We start from the raw sequence: 26,054 nt of genomic DNA on the forward strand, positions 1-26,054 counted from the left end.
TATGCATGTATATACCTAAATTTATTATAAAATTTACTAATACAAAGGATGTACAGGACACAATTTAAAATTATAATAAAATATACAATATTCTGTATTTTAAATTCTATATAGCCAATTGATTCTTACATTATATATATATATATATATATATATATATATTTGGTTAAACTTTTGCATCCATAGCCAAGCTTATGTTGCTAGTGACAGATGAGTTTCGTTCTGTCTCTGTTCTTACTTGAGTCTAAGGCCCTCATTTTACAATGTTTATCAAATAAGACATACTTCATGAAATGAGTAACTTTTCTTCTTTACATTTTTCTGCCATTTTACATATCACAGAATAAATCACATTAAGCCTGGTTTTTCTTTTTTCCCACTAGTTTATAAGCTTCAGAATGGGAGCTTATATTAATCACCTCTGTATGTATGGTGTTTTGAATATAGTTGGAATTCATTAAATGTCCACTGAATTGAAAGCAATGTTTCTTCCTGACCATGACCAATAATTGTAAGCAGATTTTATGTGCTTTTAAATTCACCTCTACAGATTTTTTTTCCGCTCCATGTAATGGGACATTTGTTGGGTAGCAACATACAACTATTCATAAACTATTGCTCTAAGAAATCCAGCACTCTTCATTTATGGTAGGATTCATCCAGTTAAACTGATGTGGCATTATAATGGACTCTTTATGTTCTACTGATGTAAATTTCTGGAACAGGCCTTTATTTGGACTCATGCCATGTATTGTGTGTTTCCTTGTGCAGGCAGCACGTAGGGACCTGGTCAGGCTTCCTGGTGTGATGGCTGGATATACAGCCCATGTCTCAGAGGGGAAGAAGAAATTTCCTTGGTGTAATAGCACGATACAGTTATTTTGATAACAATATTAACTCACTGTTAATAAGAGTGCCTCCTTGGCAAAGTATCACCCTTACATAGAATAAGATTTACCTTTCAAAGGTTGCAGAGGGAGAAATGATTCTACCAAAATAGCAACATTATCAGTGTATTGTGAGAGGCACATTCTGGGAACCAGAGGCAACTATAATCACTATTATTATTATTATTATTATTATTATTATTGGACTAATAACAGTAACAAAGACATGATATTTGTAGGGAGATCCATGTATCTCTGTTACACTTAAATTTCTACACACCCTAATTTTGGAAAAAAAATTGGTTTTGTTTTCCCAGTGTGAAAACTTTACGGTGTTGCAAATCACCAGCCTGAAGCAGAAAAGAGAGTCTAAGCTTCCGAAAAGTATAAATGCTTGGGCCCTGCCTTTTGTTAACTTGCTCATTATTTTTCTCTCTCCAACAATTATTTTAGGAGTTGTACGCTATCAACTACTTTAAAAAGAACTGAAAAATTATGGAATCAAAAATGATCCAGCTTATGTGTTGATTCCAGAAGTCCTAGCAATTAAGACATTTACATTTATCCACTTTCATGAGATCATCAGAAGGGATTAAAATTTTAGTACTTCAGGCTCATTAAGGGTTAGAGTAGAGTAATTAGGTAGCTGGCAACAAATGCTACAATCACTACTTGAACATTAAGATTTGCTACTCATTGAGACTTACTGGCTCAAGGAGCTTCACGATTTGTAAATGTCATCTACTTAGAGGATAAGTTCTGCTGATCTTTTGTTTTAGATTTGACATGTGTTTTTCCCAACAGCTTGTGCTTTCAGAGAATGTAAGTCCTTGATAATAATCTTAAAAAGATATGGACGCTATAGAGTATCTCCCTTGGCATGAAGCAGTGCTTATTGTTGAACAGTGAGCTGCTTCTTCATTCAGTGCCCAGAAGAGATGACTGTACAGCTGACCTTTGTACTGTATTTTGTTTGTTGATAATTATGAGGCTAGTCTAATTTTCTAAACTTGCAAGTGGGAAAACAACCAAAATCCTCAAGAGACATCAGATTGAGGCTGAGTTGTTAATTCTCCATCATCAAAATTTTAAGGAGTTTTATATCAGTAACTCCGTATTTCTGTATTTCAAGTCTTGCTTCCTACTTGTACAGCACACAGTGACATGTTAATTTGAAAACAACATGTAGTTACAGCAACTTTCAAACTAACTGGAAGAGAGTGATATTTGCATTAGCTTGAAATTTTGTTGTTATTTTAATCCGGACCTATCAGTTAGCACCTAAGACTAGCTCTTAATCTTTAATCCAAAGCCTATTCATTGCTGTTTTAGATATGATTCTAATAAACCTGGTAATATTACCATAGTACAGAAATACGAAAACACATACATTACTTCCTCGGTTATTTTGCCACATAAAATGCAGCTACAGGGGAGACACATTAAAACTCTGCCACACTCCTAGTATAGAACATTGTAGTTAGGTTTTTACTTTCATGTCCTGTTTTGAAGCTTTTTGAAAGCATAGACTGTGCCTTAGTCATCCTTGAATCTCTAATGCCTTCCCATAGGCCTGACACATGATAAGCTTCCAATAAATAGTAATTTACCTCTATTGAATTTAAAATGGGATGAAATGTGGAATAGCAGCTGAAATAGTAGCTCATGATCCATGCGCCACAACCTTCCTTGCCCCCACACTCAAGATTTAAAAAGAAAAAAAGCTATTGAATTGATTATAGTCATTACAGTTCAAAATTAAACCATACATTTCATTAAACATTGACATGGATACCTCTTTGAAAGGCCTCTTGCATTCAAGGAACTGAAAATAGCATTGTATAGAGAAGGCTAAAATTATTTGACTAGCATTTCTACTTCTCAACTAATTAGGATGTCACAAAGATAAAAACATACACCTGTCGTCTCAGTCTGATGACTGGGCTGAAAAAATGCCAATTTAGTTAAGTAACAAAATTGTTGTTTCAGTTGTTTTATATACTGGCAACAGTACTGTTGATTGCGTTTTTAAAAAAGTTTTAATCACGTAGTCTGTGAAATTTTCTCCCCTAAGGCAGTGGACTGAAAAAGAGACATGTTTGTTTCTCTGCCATTTATAAACATTATGAGTAGAAATCAATAGTTAAATTGACTCAACAAAAGATGCCTGGCACCTACTATTGAGACAAGAAGATAGGAAAGCAACATATATGGACTCTAACAAGGCTCACCGCATCTTTTGCCTTTGTTTTGCATATGCATTGAATAGTTGAAGACAGTGCTAATGAATTGCATTTGTTCTACGGAGTCCATTTCAGCCACGATTCCCTTGACTAATACGTAGGCTATTCGTTAGAGCCAGGTTCATTTTTAGGTCAGCCACAGACTTGTCACAAACCGAAAACCGGGACATACTGGTTTCAGGTTCCTAGACCTCTAAACAGATTTGTGTAGAATTTATCGATTTTTTGTTTGTTTGTTTTTGCATTACAAATCATCAGTTGCTTCTCTGTAACTTTATTTTTGCATTCTATGTGAAAAATAGATTTTATAGTTTATTTATAATTTAGATATATTTATTCATTGGATGTTATTGTTAAAAGGTAAAGGAACTTTATAAAGAGACAGGATCAATATATTAAGAATTTCAACTCCCTTTTATACACATAAAATTCATCCAGTTACGCAGCTTCATTCCACACTTTTTAAATGAATAACCTAAAGGAATGTTTTTAAAGCAATAATGTAAATATGCTAATTTTAATAATTTATTCCCTTTTATGTACATATAGCTGTATATTCTTTACATGTAAATAAGACATATATAACTAGTTCTATGATTGGCTTTTCCCCCTCTTTCCTTCTGATCAATATCATTTAACACCTTTTATGTGACAGGTAGTTTGTACAGCACAGGGTGTGCAAAAACATTCCCCCTACTTTTTTTATTGTAATGTTTGTTGCTGACCCAAATCAAATAGTTTCCTTCAACTGTGCTTTCATTTTCAACTTCTCTAGATAGAAATAAATCCTCTTGTGTGCCCCCTAAGGGAGGGATAATTTAACAGGAAATCACTTACTAATCACAGTTCATTAATAACATTGAAAGAATACTTTTTTAAATGTCAACTCTGTGATTCATAGAAAATGTATGTTTCCTTGAGGAATCTATGAATTACTTGTTTATCCTCATTGCCTTTCATACATGACATTCTACTCCTTAGGAGTTCATTAATTTCAAATATAAATGAACTGTTACTTGCATACAGAATCTTATAAAGAACAAAAATAACAGTTGCACCGTTGTTTTGGTTTACTTATTATCCTCCTGGTCATTTAATTAGCCTGTTAATTTCACTCTCTACTGTACAGCTTGTTGAAAGCTGCTGGCAGTTATGCACTGGAGCGGACTGCCGTAAGATCTCTTCTCAACTCCATGTTTAGTGATGTCATGTTGGCAACTTGAAATGAGCCATGGTGGGAGTGCTAACACCCTGGAAATTGGCAAATGCTACAACTTAGGGGCCTCCCCTCCCCAGACGGCCTCTTATGAAACACTTAGCAGCGTTGTTTACAGAGTTATCTCTTCTTCTTCTTTTTTAAAATCATCCAATCATGTTGAATAGCCATGTAGAATTTTATTTCCAAATATTTTCTTTCCACGTTGTTTGAAACTCTCAGAACATCACTCAATAAACCATTTGCCACCTGAGGGACTAGGCAAGTTACTTAGCCCTGTGTCTCCCAGCATTCTTATCCGTAAGAAAGAGATAGTAATAGTACCTATCCAAGGATTGATGTGAGGTTGAGTAACAAATAGGTTTATGTCAGTGTATTACCAAAATGCCTGGTGCAGTGAGTACTCAAATAATGCTATGCTACCACTTATCTCTTTGTATCTAAATTAATAGATATTGAGTGATCCCTTACTAAGTGCTTATCATTTTGCTGAGTCCAATGGGTCATTGATTGAGATCTAATGCCTGTAACATTGAGCATTAGTCTCAGTGCCCTGTGGCAAAAGACTACCTCTTTTGCTGTTCCAAACATCCTTTGTTCTTTCTGTCTCTCTGCTTAGAACATTTTTTTTCCCCTGAGTTTTGCAAACTTTTTTCATATCTAGATTTAATTGAGACATTGCCTCTTGTAGGAAGCTTCTCTTCACTCTAGGCCTGGCCATGCTCTCGTCCTTCCTCTTGTCTTATAACCAGTTCATGTCTCTATAACTGCCTCAGAACGTGAATCATAATTATGCATCTCCCTCCCTCTCTGGATTTGAGTGCATGGCGTGTGACTTACTACCTTTGAATTCTTACCAGGTAGTGAAGTACTTGACAAATAGTAGACCCACTAGAAATATATGTTGAATGGTTGTTGGCTGAAGGAATAAGACATCAGCTTTTTTCATAGAGACCTATTACTTAGCTGAAGAGATAATACATACACATGTGATATGAAGGTGAACAAGAAAACATTTTAATAATGTTATCTATAGTTTTAGATTTTTTTAAAGTTTGTAATTCATTTTCACATATGTGTGATTTGGGGAAGTCAGTAAGTCAGTTCCCTGTTACAGGAGTAGACATTTATGTTCATAGGTGTAAATGAATTGAGTTAGATCAGTCAGCCCAAATTTAAGCAGCAAAGCTCAGTTTGTCAACCAGGTTTTGTAATTCTGGGTCAGAAATATAAGAGCAAGTTCTTCTAGATAGTCGCCTTTTCTTTTTTCTTTTTTTAAATAGCTTTTAAAAATTATTGTGGCAATTTTCAAACACAAAAAATTAGGAAAACATTTTAACAACCTCTGTGTATGTATCTATCAGCATGTTGTGTGCATGTATCCTGTACATCAGTCAGTTTGCCTATCTTGTTTCACTTACTACCATCCACATGTGTTTTAAAACAAATCCCGAATGCTTTTTAAAACAAATCTCAAACACCTTATTTTAACTGTAAATTTTGCAGTATGTATCTCCAACAGATAAAAACGTGTTTTAAATGTAACTCTAATTCCAAATCTATTAAAATTGACAATATCTTTATATCACTTAAAACCCACTTTCTATTCAGTTTTTCCCAGTTGTCACAGCAATATCTTTTTTACATGTGGATTACTCAGATGAGTGTCTAAACAAGATTTACACATTTTATTTGGATGTTATGTCTTTCAAGATTCTTTTAATCTATGATAATTCCTGCTCCCTCCCCCACACCATGCCTTTATTTATTGACTAATTCAGGTCATTGTTCTAGACAAGGTCTGAGATTCTGAATTTAGCTAATTACTTACCTATCCTGTCATTTAACTCTTTCTTCTTTCACTCTTATTTTCAGTAGACTAGAAATTAAAGGTCGAATTTAGTTCATTTAATGTTATTATTATTTGGTAATAATACTTGCTCCACGGTGCTGTGTACTTCTGATTACATCACACCAGGGGGGAATGGCTTCATTTGTCCCCACGTTAGTGATGCTGAAATCTGTTCAGCGAAGCCTGAGCCAACCCCAGTAAAGTTCTCCATCTGCACTGGACCCAATGCTTTCACTCCATTGTTGATCATTTCGTAGCTCCATGATTTGCTTTAAGGGATTCTAAATATATCTTTCATTCCTGCTGCATTAAATACCTGGAATTTTTCTATACAGAACTTTTCCTTAGTAATGGATTAGCAATTCCACAATACAGTTTATATCAGAAAGGTGGAGAAAATGCATGATTTTATACATTTTCAGAATCACACATTGACTTCTAATATAAGACAGAAATATAATAATAGCTATATTCAAAGTATTCTAACAAATTTTTACAAAGTTTCCCTTGGGGAAATTCTTTGACGTATTTCTCCAAATCTTTCTTTTTTTTGATTAGTGCATTTTGATAACATTGCTTCCCATGATTCCAAGAAATCCCCTTTCCTTCCTTTATTTTTTACCAGAAACTTACCTCTGTATGATGTAATTTATTCACTCAGGAGATATTTATTGAACATCTTTTTCTTTGGCAAGCACGATGTAGCTGCTGGGATCTAGACATGTGCTCTGCTTTTTTATAGAATACATTGTTTGGTTTGTTTTCTACTCGTAATGTGATACGATTAAAAAATAAACCTGTATATGAATCTGTTTTGGGTTACTATAATATGTGGGGTCATATAATAAACATTTTAACTAATAACATTTTTAGCTTATTTTAGAATCTGTAGCCCTAGTGTCTAAAATAGGGACAATAAGGGGATTTGAAAATTAAATTGTTCCTGCTGACCCAAAGAAAAATGAATTGTCTTTATATAGAGCACTGTATGTGACAAACAAGGAAGTTCTTATTTGAAGAAATAAGAAGATGGAATAATGGGGCTCCCCCAGGACTAAAAGTAAATGATAAGATCCTGTGCTATTTTAACATAACAAATATTTGAATTTAATTGGACTTGTTTTCAGGAAGTGAGGGTGACGTTTTATGGATGTCTGTATCTCCTGTAATTAAAGTGTGTTTTGTTGGGACTTTTAAAGGTGTTTTTGAGTTTTAGAACGTGTACAATTCCTAAAACCTTGGGAACATCGTCTTGTATGAATAGCCAGTATAAATGGGACTAACAAAACACCCCTTTCTTTAAAGGATTCTGTGGGAGTAGTGAACATGACATAATATTGAATTTACCAAAGAAAAGTCCTTTTTAAATCTGAGGTTATAATTTATATTGTTTTATTAGGCATGTGGTATTATGTTATACATTTTAAATTATATTATTTAAATAATCCTTGTAATTCTAAAACTCTTCTCAGATGTTTTTTCTAGAATAGAAACTCTGCACTTTTACTCATGTTCAACTAGTAAGATAGAGATGTTATGATTATTTGAGATTATGGTAGAAGGCAGATTCTTCACATATAAATAAAATGTGTTTTTTTTTGCAATTGAAAATTAGAAAGATGGAAAAACTTTACATTCTGCTTATAAGTGTATGCTCACGTGTTTTATGATGCTATGGAGTCATGCTGGGAAGCAAGAGATTTTTAGCAATGGTGTTATGTTTGCTTTGCTAGTAGTGGCTTATTAGTAAATTTGAAAAGAGACAAAAAGCCAAGCCCTTTAATTGTGGTATCTGGTAACGGAGGATTCGACTGAATTTAACTTTGAAGATAACAAATGGATATTTATGTTCTGCCAATTGAAATAATGGTTGCGTTTTTGACTTGAGGAAAAAGCTTAATCTGAACAGCACAAAAATTGATGAAAAAGGTTGCTAATACATAAATATTGACTATTTTAACCTGGTGAGAATGGAAGGCTAGCATTAACGACACAGCAGTAAAATTCTAAAAGGAGTTGGTGAAAAGTAAATGTTATGCAACATGAAAAGAATACCAGGGGAAAAACTGACAGAGTAGAATAACAGGAAGATTAGTCATTTCTGGAGGGAATAAAAAAAAAGGTGGGGAGCGGGGGAAGAAATATTTTAAACAGGAAGGTAGACCTGGAAGTACCAGTGCTAAAAGACCGATATGAGCTCATTTAGGAGTGAAACTGGGCTTTAAAAAAGGACTCATGCTGATCACATTTAATTATAAAATACAAAATTTGTAGTAACAACAAACAAAAACAAAAATGGGGATTTTTTTTTTTTTTCTGTTCGGGATGAAGAGAATGCTGTAAAAATAAAAGAAAGATGTTTATTCCTTAGCTGAACTGAGTTGGCTTATCAGCCAGTAGTGTCAGACGTGCATGAAGAAAATGTATTTCTTTTAAAATAGGCTAGTGTTCTACTATGTTCAAGTGTTGGATAAAATAAGTGTTTTGGACATCTTAAAATATGTATGCTATTTGGTTTGAAATAATTTTCACTTATGCATTTACTTATCTGACAACTGAAGGAGTAGTAGTCTCCAAATATCTTGAATTACTTCTATAAATTCCTGAAAATATAAATTGTAACTCTTTATATATCATACGAAAGTATGCAGCAGTCTCTAACAAAAAACGAAGTAAACGTGTGTGTGTGTGTGTGTGTGTAATCCCATCAACCCCTACTTTCTACCTGAAGTATTAGGGGCATTTATGGAACAGATTTTGCTGGACACATTTTCCAACCTCTCTGAGTGTTCTCTTTGTCACATGGAGATAATGAAATACCTGCCTCAAAGTTGTATAATGAGAATTTAATGAACTGGTAGATATAAGCGTATACCAGACACGGCAGTGGCATTTTGTCCTTTTAAGTTACAATCCTGCATCCAGATATGAAAGGCAGGCTTATAAGATGTATTTCCAACCAACACATGAGAAGATGGACAATTGGAGTAGAAGCTCTTACTAGAAGCCTTGATGTCTTAAAATGTCATTTGATAGGTTACGTATGTATCCATACTTGACAAATATCAAACTGTTACTTCTCTTGGCCATCCTTTCATAACTCCAGTAAACAATAAATCACATTAAATGTAGTTTAAATAAAGTAGGTATCTCTAGGGTTATATAAGCACGACATCAAGACAAAATCTACTCATTCAAAGATAATCAGGAAAAATATGCTGTTATTTAAATGCAGAAAATATGCATATTGAAATAAAGGTATCAAATTTATCTAATTTAAAGACCCAAGACTTCTATTATTTTATGTATCTATATGGAATACATCATTCTATGTCATTGAATTAATAGAAATGCTATAAACAGTCAGGTAAGTGCTTCCTGTTGATTATATGATAAATTGCAAAACTTTCATGGCTCATGTGCAGATAACTAGCTAAGATAAATTCTAACTGCAGCACAAAATAAGCAGTTTACATGAACACCAAATACTGCTAAAAAACAATCTCTCTCTCTCTCTCTCTCTCTCTCTCTCTCTCTCTTTTGTCTTCTCTCCCTCCCTCCCCCCTCCACCCTTACCCACAAAAATATAGACACCCTTTCCCTACACACACACACACACACACACACACACACACACACACACACACACACACACACACACACACACACTGTCCCCCTGGAAATAACTACATAGGAAATGTTTCTTTTCCAAACTACAGAAAACAAATGTTATCTTAAACACTGAAAGTTCTTCCCTTTCCTGATTTGGAAGCACTGAAGTTATATTGAGTTGCTTGTAGGTTTTCTTTAGCTAGCATTTAGGTTTATTTAAAGCATTAAGGTTTTAGTACCAGATGAGTCAGGAATTTGTAATGCATTTAGAGCTTTTCACTTTTAGGTCACCCGTTTATATTTGGTTGACTTAGTAAAGTTAAGAATTGGTTATTAATGTATTGTTTGGTTTCCAGGAGAAGCTGGGGAGCTCACTGCATCCTCACCTATTTTGACCTAAGTACGGCCTTATTAATGTATTTTTTTCCAGATAAAGACAAGTTCAAGGAATTAAATAAAAGAGAGTAGACCCAGTAAGAGTTGAGTAAAAAGCTGTTAACTTATTCATCTACATATACAACTTCTGTTCATTGATCTCTTTCTAAAAGTAAAGTTAGAATGATCAGAAACTTATATTTCTGTTTTTAATTGTCCTGTCATTAAAATCAGCAAGAAATGAGAATCGTAACTGCAGTAGATAAGTTGAGCAGTCAGAGAGAAAACTATGTACATAGATTTGTACGACTGCATAAATGAGTCATGATCTTCCTAGTATATCCTTCAATACTGCTAAGGTCATAAAAATCATTTGTTATGATCTGCCTTACGTAAAAGACAATGGGCCACTTTGTTTTGCTCACCCAGAAGGTGTCAAAATATATTTAGAATTTTTGGATAACTTTTGTGTTAATTCAGTGCTAATGTTGAAAACAGATAAGTTTAAATGTCATCGTCAGCCAAAGAGCAACTCAAGCTTATGTGGGTACAGTGTATAATACCACTACTCAAGAATTCTGCGGAGAGAAAGATAGTTGTTTAGAAATAGGTAAAGAGTTGACATCTTCCTTCTATGGAAACGTTTGGTAGTAAAAATAATTGAGAATAAATAGACTAATGTATCACCTCAAGCTACGCCACACGGGCATCTAAATTTATTCTTCTTGTGAAATGCCACGAAATGGCTGCATTTCTTATAGTTTGTGGCTAAATTCTAACAGAGGATAGACACCTTTACCGTAACTTTTTTTCCCCCCTGAAGTTTTCATGGTTTCTTGTGTTCCTTTCTGGTTGGTTAAAGCCAAAAAAGATGAAGCTAGCCCAAATTAATGTAGACTGGTAGGTTTGCTGCCAAGTTAAAGCGATAGATTGGTTTCAGTGCTCTTCAGTGGTTTCTCAGCCTTACATTCGAGGCCCTATGAGCTTTATTTGAGCTGCTGGAGATTGCCCAGATGGCTGTGTGTCCTCAAGAGTGAATTCAAGGAAGGTCATTTCAGCTGCTGAATATTCAAGGATGTCTCTTGGTCCAGGGTTGGGTCAGCCCCTATCTCACGAGATGATCCTTGAATTTCTGAAAATTCCTTGAAGCTCACAATTATTATCTTGACCCTCCACATCATTAAATGTACTTGCCAATAATAGATATAAAATATGACTGCCAGCAATGGTAATCCCCCAAAACAGAATGACCTACAGACACTGTGATGATAGTAATGTTACTGTTAGTGCCTCTGAATATGTGGTACACTTGGGGGAAAAAAAATGTGAAAAGTGAATTTGTCCTTGACTTTTTCCAAATCGGAGAATCACATAAAACATTTGTTAATTCCTTAAATGAGTAAGCATCCTTAAGAGAAACGGGTACTAAGTTTTTTAAAAGAGGCAAGGTGAACAGATCTTCCTCCCACCAGGGGTCTGGTCCTCCCTGACGTTCCTTATTCCCTTTCTTTAAGAGTCTTAACTGGCCTTTCAGGAGGCATTAGGAGTGGCCTGAAAACCACAGCCTCAGGAGCTGCATTCCCCAATCCAAAGCTTACATTTGCTACTTACTAGTTATTTGACCTTTGGCAATTTACTTAGCACTGTATGCCTCTTATTCCTCAGGCATACCTACCCCCCTAAGTGGGAGCCAACCTACCTGATTTGGTTTTTATGAATCTGAAATAAATTGATGCACGTAAAGGACGTATGGAATTTCAGGGCACACAATAAGTACCATATATTAGCTATTGTTGAATCTTAATTTTTATGTCAACATTTTCTGATGTGCACCTTGTTAAAGGTAAACTTGCAACACGCAAATAAAGGAAAACCAAAACTAATGTTACAGTTTTAGCGAAATGTTTAAGAGCTCCAGTTCTACAACTGCACAATCTGGGTTCAGATCACTGTTGAGCTCTGTGGCTTGAAACGTGGTGTAATCTGACTGAGTCTCAGTTTCCTTATTTGCAGAATAGGGCAGTCATAATATCTGATCCGTAGTTGCTGTGAAGATTAAATGGGATAACACATGTAAAGCACTGACAACAGTTCCTGGAACTTCATGAGTATTCAGTGTATCAGCTATTGCTCTTATGTCTTTGATGATGAAGTGAACATTGATACACGAGAATCATATACTAATCATATACTGTGTATTTATTTATTTATTAAGAAAATAATTTTTTTTCACTTATTCTATTGAAATTAAAAAAAAAATCTCTCGATCCTTTTTAGATCTATAAGATTTTAGCTCTGGATAAATTATTTACATACAGTAAATGCTTTGTTAATGATGTTACCTGCTTAACTCTGTTGTCCAGCCATATTCTGTCACTCAGTAAGCTGACACCACTGGAAAAAAAAGCAAACTCATCAACAACATCAAAATGGGAATAGAACATAGAAGCAAAGAAGTCATTGCGCCTTCTGTAAAATAAAGATCATAAGACCTGATATTTCCCCATCTGCTGGCAGTGTTATAAAGATTATGAAAACATTAGCGTTTGCAAAAAGTGCTTCAATGCCAGGAAGGCAGATAGAATATTAGGAAAGAAATGACCACAATTGCATGATGGTATTTATTTTATATGGTGACATCCTTTCCTTCATTAACAGGAAATTTTAGGGCAATCTACTTGCCTATGAGGAGTGGGAAGGGTGAATGAAAATTTAAAAAAGATTCATCAAGGCTTCCTTATAATAAAGTAAACCTTTGAGAACACGTTTCCCATGGAAGTAGAACCTTAGAATTCTCATAGTAACTGTATATTTATCACCTTATTTGGGAGCAGGTTTTCAGCATGATCACAGGAAAACACCAGTTTTGACACTTTGTGAGAAAGGTGCAAACATACGGGTAAACTCTGTGTAGGTGTAGAGCAAACAGAATGCTTGGCTAGCATCCTGCAAGGAGCTGGGTCTAAATGGTCTGCTCCAGCTTCTGCTGCTGCTGCTGCTGCTAATATTACTGGGAAGGAAAAGTGGCTGACCTGGCATATCCTTTACTCTTGGTGCTGCAGCAGTCACTCAGGAAATGTTGTTTAAGGGGAACCTTCTGGATCCTTTTCATGGCACCATGGCAAGAAGAAACCGTATCTTATCTATTGAAGATAAAGCGTGGAGTTGGCTAATGGAAGCTGGTGAGTGAATAAGGCACATGGGGAGCCAGTTTACTGCTATCTCTCGGGTAGGCCTGCTCTCTCAAGCACTGAGGTGGCATCTGTGGGAAAATGGCCCCTGATAACCTGAACGTCAGATATTGTTTTAGAGCGGAATCATAATTTGAACATGGGTGACCTGATCTATGATCCTGTATATACGTTTCATAAATAAAATTTATATTTGTTCCCAGCTTTCCTCCTTGAAGATTCTAATCTTGAAATTTCTTAGTTACCTCAGTGTATGGAGCACAGTTTCCCATGTAATTTCAATCACTGTTTCATCTTTACTCTTGTTTTTCACTTGACCCACGGTGATTTTAAAAAAATGACTTTCTACTATTTGAAAGAAATTATTCCTCCTTTCAATTCTAAGTGAGCACCTCCTTTTTTTCCACAACAGTATAGCCTTTTAAATTAAGAAATTATTTAATATGCATAATTTAATTCTTGCCAGAATATTCTTTTCAATTCAAGATAATTGTGTAAGCAAATTCCTAAGCTATTGGTTATGTTGGTCAGATAGTTGCAACAGGATGGGTCTTGCAAATTGCCATAAAGAATTTCATTGCTAATGTATTTATGTACCAATACAAGGTATTTCCTTGAGCAAGTTTCTGATTGATAAACTGAATAATTTGAATGAGCCATCTCAATTTTTCTCACTCTAAAATATTCTTTCCCCAAAGCAGAGGCCATGTTTGACAAAGTCTACTATGTGATTTGAAATACATATATATTCCTTCCACCTTACAATTTTCAACAGACATGAATATGCGCCAGTCAGTAGTTTACACGTGCCTTTTGTTAAAAGATTGGAAGAGATAGGAAGGAATATTAAGTTTGCCACAGAAGTGTGGGCCAAATTTTCCTAGCATAATTAAGCTATGATTAATAGGTATTTCATTAAAAAAAAAAAAAAGGTAGACAGTTAAGTTTAGGAACGTGTAGTAGCATAATAAAGGCTCTGACAAGTTATGCAGGAATTCACCTTTTAACTTTAACTTTTAGGAAATTTGACCACCACCCTGTTCCGTACCCCCAACACACACACACACACACACTTTTTGAGGAGTGCCTTTTCACATGTGGCACCACCATTCAGCCAGTTAATACTTACTGAGCACCTACTATGTTGCTAGGCTAACTAGGTGCAGGGATGTAATTGAATATATTTCTCAAAAATGTCTCCATTTGTGATGCTTAGTAACAGGGAAGCATTGGTTTAGATTATCTGGTTTTATTAGTTTAGTAAGATAATTTAGTAGCAATATAATGTTTCTTTTTAAAAAGCCAGTACCAATTACTCTGTTTCCACTGAAAATAATCCTGACACACCAAATAAGAGCTTTATAAATCATTGGACTCTACCGTTTCACATTGGAGCTATTTATTCACTTTCTTGTCTCCACGTTGTTTTGTTTCAGTTTTTGTTGTTTAGATTGTTAAAACTAATTTTCATGAGTGAGGTTGAGAACATAGGTAAAAAAAACAAATTGATTTTTAAAATATTTTATTTGAAGTCAGACTATTACACTGAAAAAATCCACTTCAATTTGGTTTCACCATAGGGTCTCACTCAATATTATTCTATTGACAAGGTTATATTTCTAAAAATTGGTTCAAAACAGTGTTTAAACTTAGGCACTGTTTGTATAATGAAAGTATTTTTAAAGGGAAATTCAGATTCCTCATCTTCTTCCCTTATAAAATCTCAGTTCTCTCAAATTTGAAATACCAGCTGCCTAGGCAGTACTATGTATGCATATATATATGAGGTGAGGGATGGAAATCAACCTTTTCCAACACAAGATTATTTGAGCTATCCGACACCTAGTAAAATAGGTTATTTATTACTGTTTTAGTTAACTTGGATTTTAAAAGTACGTAAGTAAATACCTGAAATCAAGAATTACGTACACATAACTGCTGTGAGGCATTAGAGTTTCTTATGTAACTCTAAAACAAATATAAAATACTGGTTAATTTGTTTCTATCTTGAAAAAGTGACAGTTCCTAAATAAGTCTGATTGTTTTTATTTTGATACGTATTAGGGATTATTGCAGTTCTGTCAGAGTTTATATTTAGTCTCTGACTTGATTGTATCTGGTTCATTAAAATTGTCTTAGGGTCTGTCTCCTGTAGCTGTTTAATATTTAGTATTCAGTAGACCCCTGAAGATGAGTTTCTGGGGGCTTTTGAGCAGTTATGAATAGTGGTTAACAAGCTATAAGTGTTTCCATGGAAAATATAACATTATGAAGCCCAGTCAGGAGAATCTTAGTGAGTAGTTTATAGTAGCATTATAAAGATTAAAAACCTACTAATTTAATCACATTTCCCTTCCTCTTCTCTTCTTTTTCCCTTTTCTTCTATCACTCCCTCTTCTCATCTCTGAATACTCTTTGTCTACTTGCTTCTCTTTCTTCATATTCTTCTCTTATCTCATTGAATCCCTTCAGTCTCCCTCATTTAATCATAATAGAAAGTGACGTATTTGATAACACATGTATTGTACATATTTAAAAAGCAGTTTTAATTCTTTCTCAATTTAATAATCAGCCGAGTTTAACCTTCTCTCTTTACATTTTCTCCTCCAATAACTGACAACTTTGCCTTTTAATCTCTGTTGCCTGGTGGATCAGTACCCTGTGACTTTTTATATTTGTAAGTTTCCTTAATATAAATGTTATAATGGCAGGATTTAGGAATTTTATGAAATGTGTTAGATTTGTTTAACCTCCAGTACAGTAGGCATACTATAATATGTCTTCCTTACTTTTCTTTCTAGAACTAGAGCTCCATATCCCCCCCCCTCAACTGTGTTTTTGGCTGTCTCATGGGATGCTAGAATGGCCTATCTCCATGTATTTTGTTGCATTTTGCCATTGCTTCTTGTGTTCTGTCGGGGGATTTTGGCGATTCTTTTCAAGCGCTACCTGAGCTCTGTGCTAGTTGTTCCCCTTTCCCCAGGGTCTCCTGCTGTGTGGCCCTGTGTCCACTCCCTTGGCCCTGCCCATTGCCAGAGCCTTGGGTTCCCTGATGGCTGCCTCTGAACCCTTGTGAGGGCCGGGACATTCCTCCCCCTGCTGCTACAATTGAGCCCAGCGCTGGGTACCACGTTGCCTTCTACACTTGCTTTCAGTCGTTAAGGCTTCCCGAGCTTTGGCTGTGGCTCAGTGACCCTGCTGTCAAAACCCTGGAGCTTCCTGGCCTCGACACTCAGTGGTAGCAGCAGGTGTTGGGATTTCTCCAAGCCCCTAAGACCTTGGGAGCAAGAGAATGGCCGTTTGACATAGACCTCAGAAATTTCCAAAGCACCAAGAAACCTCTCCAGAAGATATGTAAAGGTAAGATTCTGATTTCTCTAGGAAGCTGTTTTAGACGCTAAAAATCCCTGTAGGCATGGAGTTAATGTAGACCAAGTTGCGTTGGAATCTGTGAAGCACTTTTTCTCTCCTTCACAATCCACATTGTGTCTCGAGTAAGAGAAATCTTGTGGAGAATTAAAAACAGTGAAAAACAAAATAGAAATGATGTGTTTCTCCAGATGCCTGTGTTTTATTTACCTCTACGTTAATGTTTAAAACCAGAAACATTAAATGAGTATATCTTCAAATTCTTAAATTCCTAAACCCGTAATTAATTCAAAAGGAGTTGGGAGAGCAGCTCAGATCTTGGTAGTGCTAGGATACGTTATTGTCCTTTGTCAAACATTACTGCTTAGTATTCTAAGTGTAGCAGTCTCTTTTCTTTGGGGGCTTTATTTTCAGTTTTTTTTTTTGGTGTTTTTTTTTTAAGTGGATTATTCCCTTGTCCTATTTTTTTGGGGGAAAAAAAAAAATCACTCCATATGGGTGTAAGTAAAGTGGATGAAGGATATATGTGGGGGAGGGGCGAGGGGTAGGAGAGATCAGCTGTGACTGGGAATGAACAGCACAAATCATCTCTTCAGCATGTTAGCTTTTGTGAACAGTTGTATATTTATAACCCTTTATTCTTTCCCCTGCCTCCATTCGTAGGCATTAATCTGTGAAGTGATACTAAGACACCTCTTCTGATATGAGATCTTTGGCAGCCCTACTGTACATTCGTGTCTTCTTTCTTCCTCTTTGTTTTCCTTTCAATGGACTTAATCTTGTAATTGATTCCCTATAGTTGAAATCAAGGCTATTAGCTTGTTGTCACACTGAAACACTTGCATTTCAGTAACAATTGAAAAAGTAACAGCTTTTAAGGATGAAAAAGAAGAACGTTTACTAATAGCTGTACGAAATGAAAAGTAAGATTTGTCTTTGATACTGCTTATTTAAGATGCTTATTTTAAAAACTAAAACATGTTCAGCAAAGTGTTTTATTTACACTTGAAAATATCTAAGTTTTATTTCCTCTAAATGTCAAAGTATAAGTAAATGGGATATTTTGACGTCATTCTAGTGCATTAAATTGGATAATAGATTTCATACCTAAAAATGGAAAACGGAAATTTTAATGCTTTGATTTTTAACATTCATAATGAGTTTATAGTTTTCGAAAATGTATGGCACAGTCTCAAGTGAGGAGTTTGTGTTATTCTCAAGTTGGGCTGTGCAGTGCATTTTCCCTTTTTCATTTATCTGGAATTCTTACCTTTCCAGGGACAAAAGATTAAACAGTACACACACACACACACACACACACACACACACACACAATTTTAAATGATTTAATTAAATATTAAGATAGAGTGATAGATTGAACTTACGGACATTTATAAAATTACTTTAAAACTTTAAAATAACTTAAAATATTTTTAAACAGAACAGTGAATTAGTGGTATTTCTTGTACTTAATATTTGATGGACAAAGTGACTTCACAAGAGAAGGATACAATACAGTAATATTTAGAGTTTAGTGATTGCTTTTTAGGGCGTACAGAAAAGGTACATGATATAAAAAAAATAGTGGTGCCATAGAGATCTTAGCAACTAGTTGAACAGAAAATCTATTGAATAAATAATAGTATGACCCTTTTACAGGTAAGGAAACAGAGGACTAATGATTTACAATTTCTGAAGCCTAGAGCCAAGACCAGAATTTCACTGAATTCTGATCCACTGCCCTTGCCTCTGTGCAGTGCTGTTTATTGAAATTGCAATATGTTTGAGGGGCCATCTTGCCAATATCTGCAGAGCAATGAATGGATTCTAGGCGTTGAAGAGATTTTCTTCAGTATCGAGTATATCTAAGCATGGCTGATAAACATGGGCTCACTTGTGCAATGTAGCCTCACAGAGGCCTTTAGAATTTTTTTTATTCCTGCCTTGTTTAGTGTGGCTTTCATTATACTAGAATTTTGAAAAGTATTGTGGAACAACCATTAAAATATTTGTGTTCGAAGAGGGCATAGAACTCCTGACTTGCCATTTATTTCAGTTTTTGATCCTGTAAATTAGGCAATTATCTGAAAGAGTAAATTCTTCAAATTGAAAAATTAGACTTATGTGCGAATATAGGACATTTATTTTCTGTTTCTAAGCAAACTTATAAAATTTTCTTCCACTGTTTCAAACTTGAAAAATTCCTTAGCTTGCATCTTTAAAAATATCTGTTTGTGATATCATGAAAGTGGAAAGAATGCTTATTATATTTGCGTGAAATAATTTGATGTGTTTATTAATTCAGTGCTTTCTGATTACCTGCCTTAGAAATATTACTTCAAACTCCAAATTCTCCCTCACTTTATGGGATACCTACCATAATTAAATAGGACCATACGCATGATTTTTTAATGCGATTCCTTGGGAGATATAATTGAAATCCAGTCCTTTTGCATGATGTCCAAGATTAACTCAAGACCCAAGGGGGACCTAGAAGAAAACTGTGTGCAAAAATGAAGAATGTAACCTATGAATTCTCTTTTTAGGAAGTTTAATTTGAAAAATAGTTGGAGAATTTACAACACTTATTTCAGAAAAAATGTGAAGTACCTATTCATGGAAAATCTTAAAAGTCTTATGCGAGCTCTCATTTTCAAAATAAGGTCTTAACCCCAGTCATTATGATCCCTGAGCATTTCTGCCATCACTCAACTCATAAGACTCATAGCTCTCCATTCCCATTTATCCCTTGTCCCTTGTTGGAGAGTGTGAGGGCTGTCCAGGCTGGTGGGGTACGGGCAGAATATTTACCGTAGATGTTGAGAAATGTCAAATGTAATCCTCTGATGATCTATTTCCTTTGTTGTAACAAGTAAATCAAAGTTGCTAGCCTTATTAGACATGTCCATGTAGGAAAGAAATAAAAGAACAGATCTGCACGTGGTACGAACAACTAAGAGAGGACACATCTGGGGAAGAGCCCAGATACCGACATTTTTGATACTTTAGAGGCATTTTACACTTGAAAAATAAAATATTCCTGTTTATTCATTTTGATTTATGGAAATAAAAGCTTGCTGAATCAGAATTATTCAAAATTAAAATTATCTAGTTAATTATGATTTATTTGTTACCCATTGTCTCCAGTCCCATTATAATAATTATCTCATTTGTTCTTCACAAAAACACCTTGAGATGTGTAGTGGTATTATTTTACCTTTAACAAATGAAGAAACTGAGGCCGAGAGAGTTGAATAACCTGCCCAAGGTATGACAGCTGGACATACAGATTCAAACCCAGGATGTATGGCTCCAGTGTACATCCTGGAAGGTCTTTATTAGTTGTAACCACTGGCAGTGAGTGCTAGTCCCCAAATTCAGTCCTAACCCTTCTATTGTGCTGGTGCCATCAAGATGCTTCTGTCTAACCACCTCCCACCTCAGTCTGGGCTACTGCTGTTTACTCATTGGCTATTTGACCTTGGAAAGGTTATTACTTACTATCCTCACTCAATCATGGTCCCACCTGCTCTAAAATATTAATACTATTATCTCTTGTTAGGGTTTTTATGAAGACTTCATTTAACTTAATGAAGCAGCGTATGCCAAGCACTCAGCAGAGTGGCTAGCATCTAGAAAATAGCCAATAGATTGTTGATGTTGTTATGTAATTTTCTCAAGGTCACACAATTGGAAAGTGGTTGAGTTAGAATTCAGACCCAAGTCTGTGTGACAGGAACACAAAACGAAACAAGAACACATATACACATATACACTTTCCAAAGGCAACAGCAGCAACAGGAGCCACAAAGCAAAACTCATGCTCTCTTTGACGCTGCCTTTCATCCCTGCCCATACCTTTTATGGTGAATAAGTCACAATGTCACGTGTGCTGACGAAAAATGTAGCATAGGTTAGTGCTTTAGGAAAACTAGAAGTAAGGCTTCCAAGAATTGGAATTTCAGCCCCATTCCTTACAAACTGTGATATTAGACAAGTTACATAACCCCTCTAGGGTTCTTTATGTATGAAGCTAATAAAAGTACCAATTGTCTTGGATTATTGTGGGCAGTAAATGATATAAATTAAAGAGCTACTCCAGTAAATGACTTTTATTAATATTAATAGGAAGGTGTATGTTTTTTAAAAATAATGCATTGTTTTCAGAGTGAACTTCATGATTCGTGAAAATCAGCAGCCCGTAGACTTTTAGAGTTGGTGATTTCATGATCTTCCATTCTCCAAGAATCTATATGCTTTCCCTGTCAAAACCATTTCCCCTCAGGGGCAGGCCAGTGGAGAAAGGGGGAGGAGGCATCAAAGATCGGAACTAACCTAAATATGAGGTGGTTGCACCATCAGGAAGGTGGGTCAGCTTCTCGCAGTCTAGGCTGTTGTCAGGGATTGGCACCACTGTCACCAGATGCTGGTTAAGCAGATGGCAGGATTAGCACTCTTGTGTTCTTTCTCTTTTGAAGCAGAATCCAAACCAGCAGCTGAGACTCAAGTCCTGGAGAGAGAGACTAAACCTGGACTGCACTGAGTGTCAGCGGTTAGCCTTGAACGCTGGTCAAAGCAGGGACTTCTCAAATTCTTGCTGTTTAAATGTTGGGCTTCTACTAGATTCTCTACTCCTTGAGGCCAGCGATATTTAGTTTATTTATTCACAATGCCTCGCACAGGGGAAATTGGGCACTCAGTGTATGTTTGATAATTAAATAAAAGAATATAAGTTGCAGAAAAGGGACACAAGAACTCACTTAAGTATATCATTTCCACCAAAGGGATTGGAAACAAGGCTGTATTGCAGGCCCAGGGCTCCCTCAGGGACAGAGGGTTAAGGCAGATCCCAGGGTTGGGCCAGGAAGCTGGACGTGAAAAACCTTAATAATGACTGTTTTTAGGACCTGGCAGAATTGAAACTCAGTGTCACCTGGTTAATGAATGTAGGAATAAAGTTATTTCAAATCATTTATAAAATGTTTTCATCAGAGGACATATTTAAAGAATCAAAAGCTATTGGAAGCCATTTACATTTGTTTTTATTTGTTTATTTGGTTTTTTTGAAAGATTTTATTGGGGAAGGGGAAGAGTGTGTACTTCCAGGACTTTTTTCCAAGTCTAGTTGTTGTCCTTTCAATCTTAGTTGTGTGTGTGTGGGGGGGCGTTCAGCTTCAAGTGTTGTCCTTTCAGTCTTAGTTGTGGAGGGTGCAGCTCAGCTCCAGGTCCAGTTGCCATTGCTAGTTGCAGGGGGCACAGCCCACCATCCCTTGCGGGACTCGAGGAATTGAACTGGCAACCTTGTGGTTGAGAGCCCACTTGCCCATGTGGGAATTGAACCAGCAGCCTTCGGAGTTAGGAGCATGGAGCTCTAACCACCTGAGCCACCAGGCCGGTCCATACATTTGTTTTTTTCATACAGTTATAAATGGTATGCTGGCATCATAAACTCAATTTTGGTGCCAGAGACCTGATGAAAATGTACCTGTAAATATGTAATTGATCTACATACTCTTATATAAAGAAGTTATCAAAATATGGTTTTAAATATGTAATAGTGTAAAATCCCAATTTGTAATACATGAACATAAAACAAAGAATTTCTGTGAGTGATGTGGGAAGTCAGAGTATAATTCTTAAAGCCAAACTATTAATAAGCTTTAAGAATTAATATTCTTAAATATTTAAATGATTAAATATAAGGTATGATGGGTAAAGTGTTGAGTTGTTTTTCATTATAAATTTTACTACTCTTTTGATGTGTATTCCCCGAATAGTAAGATGAAAACATCTTTTAATCAAAGTATATTAAAAACATAAACCATACTAAAAAGAACCAAGGAAATTAACTATGCTTCATATTCTACTTAACAATTAATATTGATACTTGAGTTGCCACAGAAGTGTTTTTGGATGATTCAAATGGGTATCCCAGTGACTTGGTATAACGTACTCAGGCCAGGCACTTCAGCTTCTTGTATTCAAACCCATGCTTTTGTGTGCTGGCACCTGAAGGCAGGTTGTTTAGAAAACTTCAACTGAAAGTTAAAATCAAACCAAATGTTTCCATGAACATTTGTGTCTCCTTAATTTGAGAAGGACCATATGTTGCAGCAGAGCTTCTATAATATTAAGATTGTGTGGAACTTTCCAGCGTATCTCAAGAACAAACTCGTAAATCAAGTGCTAAGTTATTACACATTTAAAAATATTTGCTTTGAAGAACACACATTGATGTGACAATAAACAAAAAATTGAGTCCCAAAATGGAAATATCATTAGTAACACGTGTACCTTATTTTCTAGAAAGTTAGGATCCTTCTATGCTTTTATTTTCAAATGTGCCTGTACACCCGGCTTCTCACACTTTCTTTCTCTCTCCTCATTCTCTGTATACACAAACATGCCTAGAGATGGAACTACACACAGACACACACACACACACACACACACACGCACTTTTGCTTTTATCTTAGAAGATTCACACTAGAACAGCAATTGCATGATGTTAATTCTCTATAATTCTCTTTTGTCATTTACTTTCATGGCTCTGCATCCCTGAATTACGTGTGGGTCTAGTATGCTATTTGTGGTTTCTGTGTGGAAACACACTGGCAGTTTTTTGTTTTTTCCCTGTGTCTTATTTCCTAGTGCCTGCTTTTAGTTTATTTTGGCAACCCATCATGTGCGTTTTAATTAGTTACTAAGTTTGAGATGTTATTGAAGCAGTATGTACTAACTTACAAAAGTTAAACTCATGGTAAAATCCTTTACACATAAAATAACTTAGATAAAAATGAGTACTGGATTTTTTCCTCCCAACCCTTGTCCTGGACGTGTTCTTCGCAGTTTAATCTGTTCTGTTTTACCCTTTTAAAAATGTAAGAGGCAGAGGTACAAATAAAACCAGTGCGATCGTTCCCTGAGGAGAATTTTGTCATTGAAAATAAGTGTCAGCACTAAGAGAAAAAAATGTTATAAATAAAGTGAGTGGTGTTTGGTAATCGTCACCACTCTTGATTTCCTACCTGGTAATCAGCATTTGATTTATGAGTTTTTTAAAGAATCTTGCAATTAAAAATAAAGATGAAATTTGCCACATGGAGCAAGCCAAACAAATATTTAAGAATACTGTTTTTATTTAAATGGCCAGCTGTATAGTTAAGCCACTGTGTGTGTGTGTTTATTAACACTTTAGACGTAATTTGCAGCAACTACGTACTAACTCACACCATTTCTAAGTAGAATTGCAAATATACTAGTATAGCTTTTCAGTTAAGAACATTATTGGTTCTGGAGCCAAATAACATGGGCTCACACCCCAGTTAGTTACCGTTTATGTTTTCTTGGATATGTTATTAGACCTCTCTCAGCTTGAGATATCTACTCTTTATAATGGGTATAAAATAATGGAACTATAGGATTGTTTTGAGGACTAAATGAATTATAAGCTTAAATCATGTAGAACAGTATGTCATTATTATTATTGTTACCATCATTATTATTTGCTATTCTTTTTGTTTAATGCCTTGTTTCTAACAGAAATGGTTATTTGGCCTCCTGTCTTATGAGGTAGGGCTGATGGGGACTGGTCTTAAAAAAAAAAAGTAAAACTGCAAGTCAGTGAGTGTTTTCTAGTCTAAAGGTCAAACGCCAGAGGCCAAATTCGTGTGGTAGGACAGAGGTCCAAAATTTACAAAAGCTTATGGATTATTAAGGGGAGGGAACTAAGCTTAAAACAAAAATAATCTGAAGTTATGTTATTGAGCAGTAGTGCCCCTTTGGAAAATTTAGGGAGTCAGCTGACTGCATCCACTTCAGTTCTGCATTTCAGTGCATTATAGTCAGAAATTTCTACTGATAGCTATTTAAACCATTGCTTTGTTATTTACAAAAATCATACTTTCACATAAATAAGCTAGATTCATTATTTTTAAAAACTTTCACTATTTTCCTTTCTTGTTTATTTTCTCCGTATTGTCCCATAACTTTCCTACAAGACTTTATTTTACAGGGATTAAGGCAAGAGTTATTTATTTATTTATTTTTTTTGTGGTGTAAACCTGATGACCACGAGACTGACAATATACAGGATAACCACATTTTTGAGGGGATAATTCTAAATTTAGTTTTTCTATTAGACCTTCTGTTACTATTTTGAAGTTAGGAAAATATGGTCCTGCAATTATGTTTTAGAGATTGCCTAGGCCATTTAAAGCCACCATTGTCTTCTACATAAAAAGTAAAGGTTGCCCAAGAGGAAAATGCACAGAAAACTGCCAATTAAAAACACTAAAATAACGAAGGTTTCAGGAGCTGTTTTAGAGATTCCTGACCCTGAGTTGAAAAGCTCTCACATTCCAAATGTTACAGTGGTTGTGGTGGCATTCTGTCCTAGGCTCCATATCAATTCCCTAAACAAAATCACTTTAATAAAATAAGTAATCTGTATTATATTTTCAAAGTTCAGGATTGAGGGATCAAACTTATACTTTCTTTAATTTATTTTTGGAACTGTGTTGACATATTTACAAACAAACATTTAATAAAATCTTATGTAACAGAGTGGGACCTGACTATATTAAGATTGCTGCATAGAAATGGAAGGACATCTCAATTCAGAGCAAAATTTGATTTTAAATTCATTATGGCAAAAAAATTAATTTCAAATACCTTTATTGGGACGAAAAGTAACAGATTGAAAAATAAAGTTAATTATTTAAAAAGTACTAATTGAATTGATACTTTAAAAAATAACAGAATTTAATTCACATTGAATTAAAACTATCATTTAATTATTTTTTAAATACTTTCCTATTTCAAAGATATTTTAAATTTATGTATATCTTCAAATATCATGTTTAATGCTTCAAATTTCATGCTTAAGTCTTCAAATGGCCATTTTCTACCCATAACTCAAATATACCAGTTCTTTTGGAATCAGGTCAGCTTCTACTTAGGGTTTGTAATGGTCTTGGCATTTTTGATAGAAGTCAGGATCTTTGCAATAAAGAAGACTGAAAATCATGTAAGAAGACAGTGGACATAGTGCTAGACTTTGACTTGGTTATTTCGGTTCTTGTGACAGGCCCCCATTTTAATCACCATGTTACTTTCTGTGTATCATGTGTCCTTGGAAGCACACCCACCATTTTGCCTCTTTGGACTGAATAAAATCCAATAGAGATAATAATGCACAGCACAACCCCTTCAGTGAACTCTACTCCATCTTGTTTGTGAAGTAATTTATCTGAAAGGCAATCAAAATGCAAGTTTAAAAGTATGCTGTGAAAGCAAATCTTTTCCTAA

General features: G+C 35.2%; 1 protein-coding gene across 28 annotated transcripts in view; it reads left to right on the top strand.

Moving 5' to 3' along the window:
• Positions 1 to 26,054, top strand: part of MBNL1 (muscleblind like splicing regulator 1) — a 194,751-nt gene that overhangs the window by 72,081 nt on the left and 96,616 nt on the right. For 3 of the 28 annotated variants that reach the window (XM_019732015.2, XM_019732013.2, XM_019732014.2), the window contains exons 2-3: positions 13,248 to 13,367; positions 16,178 to 16,736. The exons of 24 other annotated variants lie outside the window; for them this stretch is intronic. The gene's annotated coding sequence lies outside the window, so the exon portion shown is untranslated. The remainder of the gene's footprint in view (positions 1 to 13,247; positions 13,368 to 16,177; positions 16,737 to 26,054) is intronic. One more of the 28 variants, XM_074326732.1, reaches the window with a different exon arrangement.

Source organism: Rhinolophus sinicus, linkage group LG01, assembly GCF_036562045.2.
Source record: "Rhinolophus sinicus isolate RSC01 linkage group LG01, ASM3656204v1, whole genome shotgun sequence".
NCBI classification, from domain to species: Eukaryota; Metazoa; Chordata; class Mammalia; order Chiroptera; family Rhinolophidae; genus Rhinolophus; species Rhinolophus sinicus.